The sequence below is a fragment of the Macrobrachium nipponense genome, chromosome 14 (assembly GCF_015104395.2).
Source record: "Macrobrachium nipponense isolate FS-2020 chromosome 14, ASM1510439v2, whole genome shotgun sequence".
NCBI lineage: Eukaryota > Metazoa > Arthropoda > Malacostraca > Decapoda > Palaemonidae > Macrobrachium > Macrobrachium nipponense.
Genome location: NC_087207.1, coordinates 1,544,626 through 1,557,125, shown reverse-complemented (window position 1 = coordinate 1,557,125; position 12,500 = coordinate 1,544,626).

The following is a 12,500-nucleotide window of genomic DNA, read 5'->3' as shown; positions in this document are numbered from 1 at the left end:
ACACTTGCAGGGAAAGAAAACACTGACTCACGGTAAGGTATTCCATTCATTAATATGATTATTCTATAACCAATGTTAGCTTAAGGTACGTTTAAGTATTTTTATTGTTGAAGTGGTCAAAAGAGCGTAGGTAGAAATCTTATTATTGTAACGGCGAACGCGCCAGTGCTTTATTTTAGCGGCGAGCAAACAATTTGCCCCGCGAATTCTCTGTTACTTTGTGCTGTCCTCGTAGGAGCTTACACTAACACGTGTGCAGATAGATGCCAGAAAGGACCAGATCAAACTAGGAAGTGCTTTGCCAAGGTTTATTGCTGTATTAGAAAGCCTAGCTAGTTAGGAGTGTTTTACTAATAGTTACGGCAAAAGAAGTGTACAATTCTTTTGTCTGTGATATGTTAGGGAATCCATTTTTAACTTAGTTTTCATTCCAAGTGTTGGTAACCGCTACCTCTCAGCTAATTCAGCTTAGCGCACTTTCGCGCCTGCGCGGTCTCAACCAGCCTTCGTTTTCGCTCACAGCGGCAGCCATGTTTTTATCCCTTTCAGAATTATCTAAACCATTTAAGCAAAGTAACGTAAGTCTCAAAGTTTTAACGTAAATAATATCGATCTCGGTACTAGTATCTATCGTCCTGCCAGAGAAATTAACGTAATTCGCCTTGAATAAGAAAGTAGAGTTTTGTGTTGTAAATTGCCTTCGCATTTACAGAGAATTAGCTGATTCGCCCGCGCTGGTCAGCTCGCTCCCGTGTTTCACCTCGCATCGCTCACTCACTCGCTCGCTGAGCGAAGTTTCATTTCACTTCGCACTTAACGTAACCTCATTTACAATTGTTTGCTAACATCGTTTCAAATCCTTACCGTAATTTTTCACTTGTCCTTACGTAAAGTTAACGTAAATCTTAAAAGTAGAGTCACTTGCAAGAATTGTTAACGTAAAACGCGTCTTTGTAAATTTCATATTAAAATGCAAATCATTTCATAAGCGCAAGCCGCTAACATTAACGTAAACATCGTTCACCGCGAGCGCGTTATCATTTTTCATAAAACGTTTTCAAAAGCAATTCTTTCAGTAAACGTTAACGTAAGTAAATCATTTAACGCAAGTTGTCTCATATTAAACTAACATTAGTAGTTCAATTCAAATATAAGGGAGTTCATTCATATATCATTTTTCACCCTCTCCGAGAGAGAGAGAGAAAGAGAGAGAAAACCAGAACCCATTATTCACGAAGCCAAGAGTACTACATCTTACCATTAATTATAGCATGCAGAATTAACATTATTTTAGTCTCTTGTGTCTTTCATTTACACAGCGTGATACGTACGCGCATGTGTCCATTGCAGTTTGCAAACATTTATTTGTTTCATTTACCGAGTACTTCAGCGAGGGCCTGAGCATTTCTAAAATTTCCATTACCTGTCGTTGCCCGAGTGGTCTTGTTCATTTTTATCCCAAAAGACTTGCGTGTACCGCAAGCACAATTCGCACAGTGTGCCACGCAAATTCATTACTTCCAGACAGGGAAGTCGTTACCAGTTTAGGACTGGCCACCACCAGTGCACGTCAGGTCTTATCATTTTACAGTGCCACTAATTCTTGACACTGTTCATCGACTGGCTGCTGAAGTACTCCCACCTTTTACTTTCTCTCCTCCACCATTACACTCTGCCATGAGCAGTGCCCTATCACTTCGGTATACTTAAGTATACTGCATCTAGTGTCGTCCGACGGGACACACCAGCACGATACCAGTGCTCCAAACAAGGAGCGCCTCCTCATAAGTGCCATTGCACCTGTACAGGCCGTACAGGTAGCCATTCTACCTGCGTGTCCGTCCTGCGGAACGCCCTTAGTGTGACGTGCGCCGCACACTCCATTTGATTTGTCCGCCTCATCAGAAGGTGCCACTCCCAAAGTGCCACAGAGCACCCAGTCCTTTAAGATTTTTTTCATCCAAGCCTCTACTGCAGCCTAAGGAAATGGCTTCTGCTGCCCAACCACATATATCCATGGAGCTGGAAAGGCTCCAGACCCTCATGGCTCTGGGCACGAACGCCGGTTACACTGGGCAGGAACTCACCCAGTGGGTGAAGGGGCAGGTGGATGATCTGCTCCTGCAAGAGAGGGCCGCCAGAGAAGAAGAGAGGAAGGAAAAGGAAGCAGAGAGGAAGGAAAAAGAAGCAGAGAGGAAGGCCAGAGAAGAAGAGAGGAAGCATGAGCTAGCTCTCAAGGAGAAGGAGCTCGAGGTGGAGAAGGCACGACAGGTGAATGCCGAAGCCCTAGCCATGCAGCCAGCTCCCAGCCCCACGCCTACAGTGTCGTCCAACCCTATTGCCAGCATTAACGCTCTCATCCCGAAGTGGACTGAGGATGAGCCCGAGGCATGGCTGGAAGAAGTGGAAGCCTTATTCGGAAACTACCCTACACTGAGATAGAGAGGGCCGCCCTGCTTGCCAAGCACCTGGACGGCAAGGCTAAGACTGCCCTCCGCTCACTGGATCAGGGTCAGCGAGGGGACCTGGTGGAAGTTCGCCGGGTCATTACAAAGGCCTATGAAATCACCCCGGAGAGGTGGAGGCAGCGTTTCAGAGGTAGGCAAAGGAAGTTGGTTGGGCCTGGGGAGATTACTCCTCCACCACAAAATCTAAGCCGGAAAGCGCTGGCTCGAGGCCATGTCGTGCACCGAGTTCCAGGACCTGTTTAACAGGATCATGCTGGAAGACCTCTACCAGTGTGTACCTGGGCCACTCGCAGTGCACCTTAACGACAAGCAACCCAAGACACTTGCGGAAGCTTGTCGCCTGGCTGACGACTGGGAGACCTTCAACCCCTCTCACAGCACCGCCCACCGACGCATAGTGCCACCCGGTCATCTCTCTGGATCCACTCGGCCAAAGGACGCCCACCAAGGACACCCACGGACTTGTAACGTTTGCAAGAAAGTGGGTCATCTCGCAGCAGAGTGCCGCCTCAAGAGCGCTGAGAGCCACAAACCCCCAACCCCCTCAGAACCCCCTCCTAGGCCACCGAACGGTGCCTCAGCCTCCTCTCAAGACCAATCAGATGCCTTCCGGAGACCAGCCCAGCAGAGGGACTCCTGCAGAGCCTGTGGGGCTACAGGGCACTATTCCCCCGGATATCCCGGGTGCCCCAAGCACATGCCTTCGACCCGGCACGTCCACCTGATCAGTGCCACAACCCCCTCGGCCGTTATGCCCGAGTCCAGGTCTCACCCTGAGCGGGTGTGGACCTCTTCAGTCACAGTGGCACCCCTGGATGGCTCTACCCTACCTGTGACTCTGCCAGTTACGGTAGATACCAGCTCCGATCTGTGTCTTATAGACCGGGACCAAGTGCCAGCCAGTGCCACAGTTGACGAGCACATCAGGTGGGTCATGACTTGGGTCGAAGGGCAGTCCAAGACCGTTCCCACAGTCGTCCTGCAGGTCACCACTCCTTGGTGCACCAAACCTCACCGCCTAGGTGTGGTGCGTACGATTCGGCATGGAGTAGGTTTCCTATTGGGACGGGACCTCCTCTGGGGATGTCCCTCCCCCACACCACTCCAGGGCCAAGCTACCTCACCACCTCAAATCACGGCCAGAGGACTCTTCACCTGTGCCAGAGCACACTGCCAGCCTTGGTGACTCCACAGATTCGCAACCTGTGGGGCCATCTCGGTCCTTACCGTCCAATGCCACAGAAGAAGTTCTCGAACCAGTTCTGCCGAGACTGTGGCCCCGCAAGGGTCACATGTCTGCCAACTACGTAGGGGGGTGCGCAAATTACAATATTCCTGCCATCGCAATGGCAGTTACCAATCCCCCTTTCGTGCTAGGGACCCCAGCTCAGGGCCCTATAACCGTCGCACCCCTCCAAGGTCATTATCCACCAAGCCATGTCAGAGCCTTTGATGACTCCGGCGCTCAAATCTCCCTGATACGGGAAGATCAAATCCCCCGAGGGGCTACCATTGATAGACGGCAACTGATCACGATTGAAGGCATCAATCATAGTAAGATGATCCTCCCCACCGTCCAATTGAGAGTCGTACGACCTCACCTTGCCAAGGTATGTACACTTGCAGTTGCAAGCTACCTTCCAGGAGGTTACGACCTCATCCTAGGGCAGGACCTGAAGTCTCCCATTACCAAGGGCCCGCTGAGAGGTATTGCACCTCCGGTACCCGCCACAGGTCCAGTCGATCTCCACACTCTGCCAGTGCCACTTGGCAGCACTGGGCAGTGCCAAGCTCCGTCCAGCCTGGACGTAGAGCCACCACCGAACTTGACCTCTGCGCCTGGCCCTGAGCTAGCGCCGGCGCCTAACCTAACCAAGGATCCTCCTACAGGAGATCCTCCAACAGGCATGGAGCTTAACGCACCCCATGGCCAACCCAAAGTCCATGAGTCTTCTTCACCCTCACCACTGTCGCCCGAGGATGAACCTCCGGCAGACCTAACCTTTATAACTCCTCTGGAAAACCAGGAACTGCCCGACCAGGAGTCAGCCTGGAGTTTTCCCCTTACGACGGTTGTCGCAGCAGCCGAAGTGAGGGCCTCCCCTGCAGTAGGTTCCACCTCTACGACGGTTGCTGCAGATACCGAAGTAGGGTGTTCTCCTGAAATCCCTCAGGCTACCACTGCCTCTGCTCCTGCCGGCGTTTCTGGCCTTTCCCCAGAGTCTGTGCCTCCGTCTACTCCTAGGACTGGTATAGCCAGGTCCTGGAGGAATAAGAAGAAGAAGAAGAAGGGACGTAACCAATCATTAACATATTAACAAAAAGAGCCACATGCTCTCCTTGACACCTGTGCCCGAGGTACAGTGTCGCATTCATTTGCAGAATGATCCTGGCACCTACCCAGAGAAGGTAGCCAGCCTGATCTCTGCCAGTAGCACTAACCCTCTAACCCCTAGAAATTGTGATACTAACACTCATGTAAAGGTCATAATTACCTCATTACATTTCCATCCTGGTAATGCACTTACCACTCATCATCCCCACGCGTCATTACCTCTCATGTATTTTAACAGTTCCGTCGCTGAACTACTGCTGTGCGTACCACACTCTGGAATGATTGCGTCTCCCTTTAACTGAATTGAGTAGGTTAGGCTGATGATTTAGTACCAGGGCATTACGTTAGTAGAAAGTAGAATTTTCAAGTAACCTTATCTAGGGGTAGAGTAGACTGTCGTCACAGACAACCCGTAGTTATTACTTAGGCTAGATTACATCACTACATTAAGTTAGTACACTTAGCATCTTTGCCTATAAGTTAGGTAGGCCATTGTAGTCAGCCGTATCGCTGCTCAAAAAAACTTCAAGTTAGAGTAGGAGAACTGGGTAGTCGAGGCGATCAACTTATTTAAGCCAAGACCTTCACGCCCGAAAGGGAGTGAATGCCTTCTTAACAGGGGGAGCTGCTACGTCTATAGAACGCCTCGCCTTCCCAGCAGAGTTTTAGTGATATTTAATTATAAAAGTAGCAGCCATGCCTTCTCCTGAAGCGACTGTTGTTGGGAGAGTGGGTATGTCGTAGGGAAGATATTTCCGGTCTGACGGAAGCTTAGGGTAAGAGAGGCAAGTCACAAGAGTAGCTAGGCTTCGAGATGGATTTTAGGGACTTCTACAATAAGACCTATTTTCCTTCCCAATTTGCTGGCGTTGTGTTTACCACCTTTCAGGCGATGCTCGAGGCGGTCTTTGGAAGCCCCGTGATTCAAAAACAACGAGTATCGCTCTCAGTCAACTGCAGTCGGTAGTCCAGGACAGATGTCCACCCGGCCAGCCTCCCAAACTTAGGCCTACCCACGACGTACTGGTGGACCACGAACCCCAGACCTGAACAGAGGTCAGGCCGCATTCTTCTACAAGGATACACTGAATATTGCATAAAGGTACGTCTGAAAGTGTAAACTTCAACCCAGCACCTTTTACTACCATACGACTCTTGCTAAATCATTTTCAATTCTCATTTTTACCCCTTCTACATCAAAAGCCCTTTGTCCTCATCGGGCACGTGCTCCCCTTTGTGACTTGTTAAAGACCAAGCTTTCGGTGCATACCTCAGTGAACCATTCGAGTTTACCTTACCCCAATGTTAGAGAATTAATCAGCCTTAATCAAAGCAAGAAGTCATTTTTTCCTTTTATCTCGTTTAATCTGGATTCTTTTCCAGATTCCATGAGTCACATGCCGTCTCTCTGCCCGCAAGTGCATTACCCGAATTTATGAAAATCAGCTTGAATGACATAAGTTGGAGCCATCATTTACCTTTCCTCCATGCCAGCACGGGCCTCTTTGTAAATAAATATCCGTAAATTAACGAGCTGAGTTTTCTGGCGACCTTCCTTCTAAAGAAATTAATAATAACTATCAGTTTACGGTAAGTTAAAGCAATTCCCTCTTGAAATCCCTCAATTATTTCCGTTTACGTATCTAGCCTCTCTCAACGCCGCTATATACGTAACAATATATATATATATATATATATATATATATATATATATATATATATATATATATATATATATATATATGTATATATATATATATATATATATATATATATATATATATATTATATATATATATATATATATATATATATATATATATATATGATATCACAAGGTGGAGAGGTAAAGGCATGTCTCAGCGTAGTACATAATTTATTGCCGACGTTTCACATCACTTCGATGCATTTTCAAGGCTGGGAATGATAAAAATACAAACATACAAGACTCGTCACTGATAAAATACCGTATAATATTTAAAATTTAAAACTGAACACTAAAACATTTAAAATGTAAAAATTATTGTACAACAACACTAGGTTGGAGAGACAACCTACGAGGGTAAAAGATAGAAGGTGACTGAAGGACAGAGTGGGGAGAAAAAAAAATAATAAAGTAAAAAAAACACCCACACACAAAAACTATGTAAAACAAACAAGTGGTTAGGCTATTAACAGCTGAACTGACGAGGACTGGGGCGGCATTTTAAATTCGGTACATTAGTTTTTGATTAAAAATTGATTCCAGGTGTTAAAAACAGCTCGTCCATCTTTATTGGCTGATCCAATAATTTTAAAATCCTCGATGTCCAAGCGGGAGCGACAGGTAATAGAGTGGTTCCGGATGCTGGATAGCTCAGGATTGGATAATTTGCATCCTGTTCGGAAACTGACTCCTTTGTGGGCGCAGAAACGGACTTGTAGCAGCCTCTTTGTTGGATGCACGAAGAGGCTGCTACAAGTCCGTTTCTGCGCCCACAAAGGAGTCAGTTTCCGAACAGGATGCAAATTATCCAATCCTGAGCTACCTCCAGCATCTGGAACCACTCTATTACCTGTCGCTCCCGCTTGGACATCGAGGATTTAAAAATTCAATTCGATCAGCCAATAAAGATGACGAGCTTTTAACACTGGAATCAATTTTAATCAAAACTAATGTACCGAATTTAAATGCCAGTCCTCGTCAGTTCAGCTGTTCATAGCCCTAACCAATTGTTTTGTTTACATAGTTTTGTGTGTGTGGGTGTTTTTTTACTTTATTATTTTTTTTTTTCTCCCCACTCTGTCCTTCAGTCACCTTCTATTTTTTACTCTGGTAGGTTGTCTCTCCAACCTAGTGTTGTTGTACAATAATTTTTACATTTTAAATGTTTTAGTGTTCAGTTTTAAATTTTAAATATTATACGGTATTTTATCAGTGACGAGTCTTGTATGTTTGTATTTTTATCATTCCCAGCTTGAAAATGCATCGAAGTGATGTGAAACGTCGGACAATAAATTATGTACTACGCTGAGACATGCCTTTACCTCTCCACCTAGTGATATCTGTAGGGGCTTGAGCCTCCTTACTAGTCTTCTATATATATATATATATATATATATATATATATATATATATATTATATATATATATATATATATATATATATATATATGCATAAGAATGAAAATATTTTGAACTTACAGTTCCTAGGGAACTGAGAAAGGGCCATCAGGATTCAACATTTCAATATTGTTTTTCAACACGAAAAGTGATCAACATTGTAGATTAATAAGATGATTCAAGAAAGTCAATTTTGATACACTAACAAATGAATTTAATAGAATTAATAGAAATGACCTCATCTTTTTGCGACAGAAGAACTACTCATTTCAATGAGCGCTGAAGATTAGAGCAATACCCGACAAATATCTTTTTAATTTACTATTCAATTGTTTCAGAAGCTTTCGAAGTCCCCCTGGCTTCTTCCCTGGATCGGATCGTCAAAAATTACTTAAACTAAGAAGGTTTATCCCTTGAAATGTAGAGAGGATGAGAAAAAAGTTACCTTTCTTCGTTTGAGATGACAAGACCAAGTATCTAATAAGCTGGAGTCAATCTGATAGTTTGCTAAATATTTTATCCATTTACTAAATGGTAGTGGAATGGGAGTTGTCCCGAATCTGTTTTGTCAATTAAAAGGAAAACGATAAAGACTCCAGAATAAGCAGACAGACACAAACAACTACAACTTCGTTTTGTTGTAGAGATAGTTTCTCATCCATTTGATATTACTACGGATTAGTCTGTCAAAGTAATTGTTAAAACTTATTGTTGGTGATTTGAACCAATGATTTCACGGGGAATCTTTTATCCGTCAAAAAAGAATGAAATCCGTTATGCGCTGTCTGCCCGCCTCTCTTAACCGACAAGATTCCACGCTTTCCTAAACATATTCCAGAAAGGAGGGCCATAATATTCATGTTCCAAAATTATCCATCCATTTAATGTTTTACTTTTGAATTAAGGGTCGTTCCGTGTATCCAGAACAGGTTCAATTTCATCCCCTTTCCCTGTTTCTGACTTTTCCCCTCATATTTTTCCCCATTACGAAACCCTCGCCTTCAGTAAGTACGCGCGCGCGCGTGTGTGTGTGTGTGAGAGAGAGACAGACAGACAGACAGACAGAGAAACTCTTGCACACATATGTGGAGAATTTCTCATTTTATTGCTGAAACTTTGCAAATTGTTGTTTGTAAATAATACCCGAGGAGAGAGTAGAGATTTCTTGCATATGACAGAAATAAGAAAAAGTATTGATTTATAGTCTTGCAAAAGAAAAAAATCAGGATCAAAAGAATGGAACAGTTTAAGTCCAGTATCTTTAACAAACGAGCAAGAAGACTTAAAGTGTATTTCATGCCGAAACTGGAAAGTGTACCAGAAAAAGATCCATTAAAAAATTTATTGATTTTTCTCTGATTATTTGATAACTAGCATGTCCCTTTTACGTTGCGTCCTTATACATCAATAGTATCTAGTTTTGAAAGTGGTCTGGATAAACTAATCCTTTATAATAATAATAATAATAATAATAATAATAATAATAATAATAATAATAATAATAATAATAATAATAATAATAATAATAATAATAATAATAATAATAATAATAATAATAATAATAATAATAATAATAATGCGCCTTAGTCAACATACAAAAAGGCAAAGTAACGAGAACTGAAGGGATAAAGCTACCAGATGGGATCAACATCAGACACATAGCTGAGACCGGGTACAAATACCTGGGAATAATGGAAGGAGGGGATATAAAACTCCGAGAGATGAAGGACACGATCAGGAAAGAATATATGCAGAGACTCAAGGCGATACTCAAGTCAAAACTCAACGCCGGAAATATGATAAAAGCCATAAACACATGGGCAGTGCCAGTAATCAGATACAGCGCAGGACTAGAGGAATGGACGAAGGCAGAACTCGGCACCATAGATCAGAAAACCAGGAAACATATGACAATACACAAAGCATTACACCCAAGAGCAAATACGGACAGACTATACATAACACGAAAGTAAGGAGGGAGAGGACTACTAAGTATAGAGGACTGCGTCAACATCGAGAACAGAGCACTGGGGCAATATCTGAAAACCAGTGAAGACATAATATATGTGTATGTGTTTGTGTGTGATCTACTTCACATAGAAGTTAAGACCATCCTGGAATTGACTGCCGGCTGGGACCGTGAGCAGCACGACCACTGGGCTGTTAATAAAATAAACTAAACAGTGATTAACTCATTCCCGTAATTTCTGTGTTTTACGGTGGCTTACCGGATGGTTTAGTCTTTGTAACTGTATAACCGTAATGGTATCTTATACAAATAAAAATAGAATAATAAAAATTATATAATTAAAAACAAATATTAAAATGGTATATGCGAATATGTTATATATAAAAATGTTATATATATATATATATATATATATATATTATATATATATATAAAATATATATATATATATATATATATATATATATATATGTGTGTGTGTGTGTGTGTGTGTGTGTTATATTAAATCTTAAAAATACATAACCCTTATAGCAATATTTGTTTCACCGTTACTGTGACAAAACTACGATAGGTATTTACGCTCGCTGGCAAAGGGCAAGTATGTACTACGTATGCCTCATGAACCTTCAGAAACAAATGTGAGTTACCCCTTTTATCATCTTTTCTTTGTCTCGAATTCCTCCTTATTTAAAAAAAAAAAAAAAAAAAAAAAAAAAAAAAAAAAAAAAAAAAAAAAAAAAAAAAAAAAACAAAAAAAGAGCGAAAAGAGAAATACAAAAAACCTTCCGAGACCCAAATAAGGCGAGATTTTCCCAAGACATGACTAGAAAGGATCCGTCTCTTTCAGACTGTCACGTCCCATAAGGAATTTCGCTTTTTTCTCATCCGCCTTCCTTGGGACAGGAATAGCCTGCCGGTGTGTTTGTTTTTCTCTTTATTAGTTATCTGAAACTTTTCTTATACAAAGACTCACTTATACATGTATATATACACATATTGCGTATGTGTGTATAAGTTTATAAACAAATGAAAATGTACTTTGTGAATGTGTTTTTTTTTTTCTAGTTCCCTAGTTCATAAATTTCTACCACTAATTTCACCCAATTCTCTGTTAATCCCGTGGCCAGACCCATTGCCTTCTATGTCGACAACCTGAAGGAATTCGAACTTCGACGATCAACACAGGATAGCCAAATTCAATCGTTTTTATAGAGCGACTAGCAAGCCTTTCTGGTTTCAGGCAACGCAGCGCATTACCTTCTAACTGATAGGCAAAGATGTGAAACAGCCTAAAATGACAGGCCAAGTTAGTCTTAAGTCTACAGGGTGTCCATAAAGTCCCAGTACCATTCTGGGCAATAAATACTTGTAATGATACTGGGACTTTATGGACACCCTGTATACGTATACCCAGTCTTACAGGATGCAATTCATGTTACTGATAAAACAAAGTTTGTTGGGAATAAAGCAGAATTTTTTTTTTTACTTTCACTAACTGGGATACAATAATGAATTATTGGATTATACAATACTTCTCATTTTCAATCATGTAAGCAAATAATCATAAATCTACAAGGAAGACAATTATATATATATTTATATATATATATATATATATATATATATATATATATATATATATATATATATATATATATCTATATGTGTGTGTGTTGTGTATGTATGTATGTATGTGTGTTTATAAATGTGGGTAGATAGTGGAAATAATTCATTATTTCTCCGTATAACCATCTTGGTTCATTTTGCCTATTTCCGATCTCTCTCTTACTCGTGCGCAACATCTGGCAAATATTTGCATTTCGAAGATCCTAAGACACAAAAGTTTATCTTGGCAGGGAGGAAAAGTGATTTCCCGAGGGCACAATACCCATCTATGGCTGCTGGTGTAAATCGCTGAAGGGGACAGAGAGGACGGAAACTCTTCAAGTTCTCGTGTCTGTCTCGAAGTATACGTAATAACGTTTGAGAGGCTTATTTTAGTGGCCTTACTTTTGTGCTGAGAGAGAGAGAGAGAGAGAGAGAGAGAGAGAGAGCATTCTGAATGAGGACTGAAGGATCTTAAAGGACTGTGAAATATTCTTGAAAAATAAAACGTAAGAATTATCATGTGATGTTTTTTGTCATGTATCTCTATTGGAGCAATTCCATGAAGAAGGACTCTAGAGAAAATGACTGGGATTCTCATTATCTCACGCTAATCTCTCGTAATCCTTCCTATAACTGTGACCCCTTACCTGTATGCCTCCTCCTGGTCCTCCTCCTTTTTTTTTTTTTTTTTTTCTTTTTTAGCATTTTACGAGTGGTGACATTATGTCTTTCACCCCCACCACCCCCGACCCCACCTTAAACCAGAACGTCTCGAACAAATCTTAGAACCTGGAAAAAATTTCCTCCGAATGAGAGCCAGGAAGAAATTACGCTCCTATAAAAGGTGTTCTTACCGTAATGAATGTTTTTTTTTTTCCACAAGACTAAAAGAAATTTCATTCGAAGACACCAGAACTAATTTCAAATTTTTGGCTATGATGGTTTTATTGCTTGAAACTTGAGAGTTCGTAATGCAGTTTTTCCCAAAGAAAAGGAAAAGAAGAAGAAGAAGAAGAA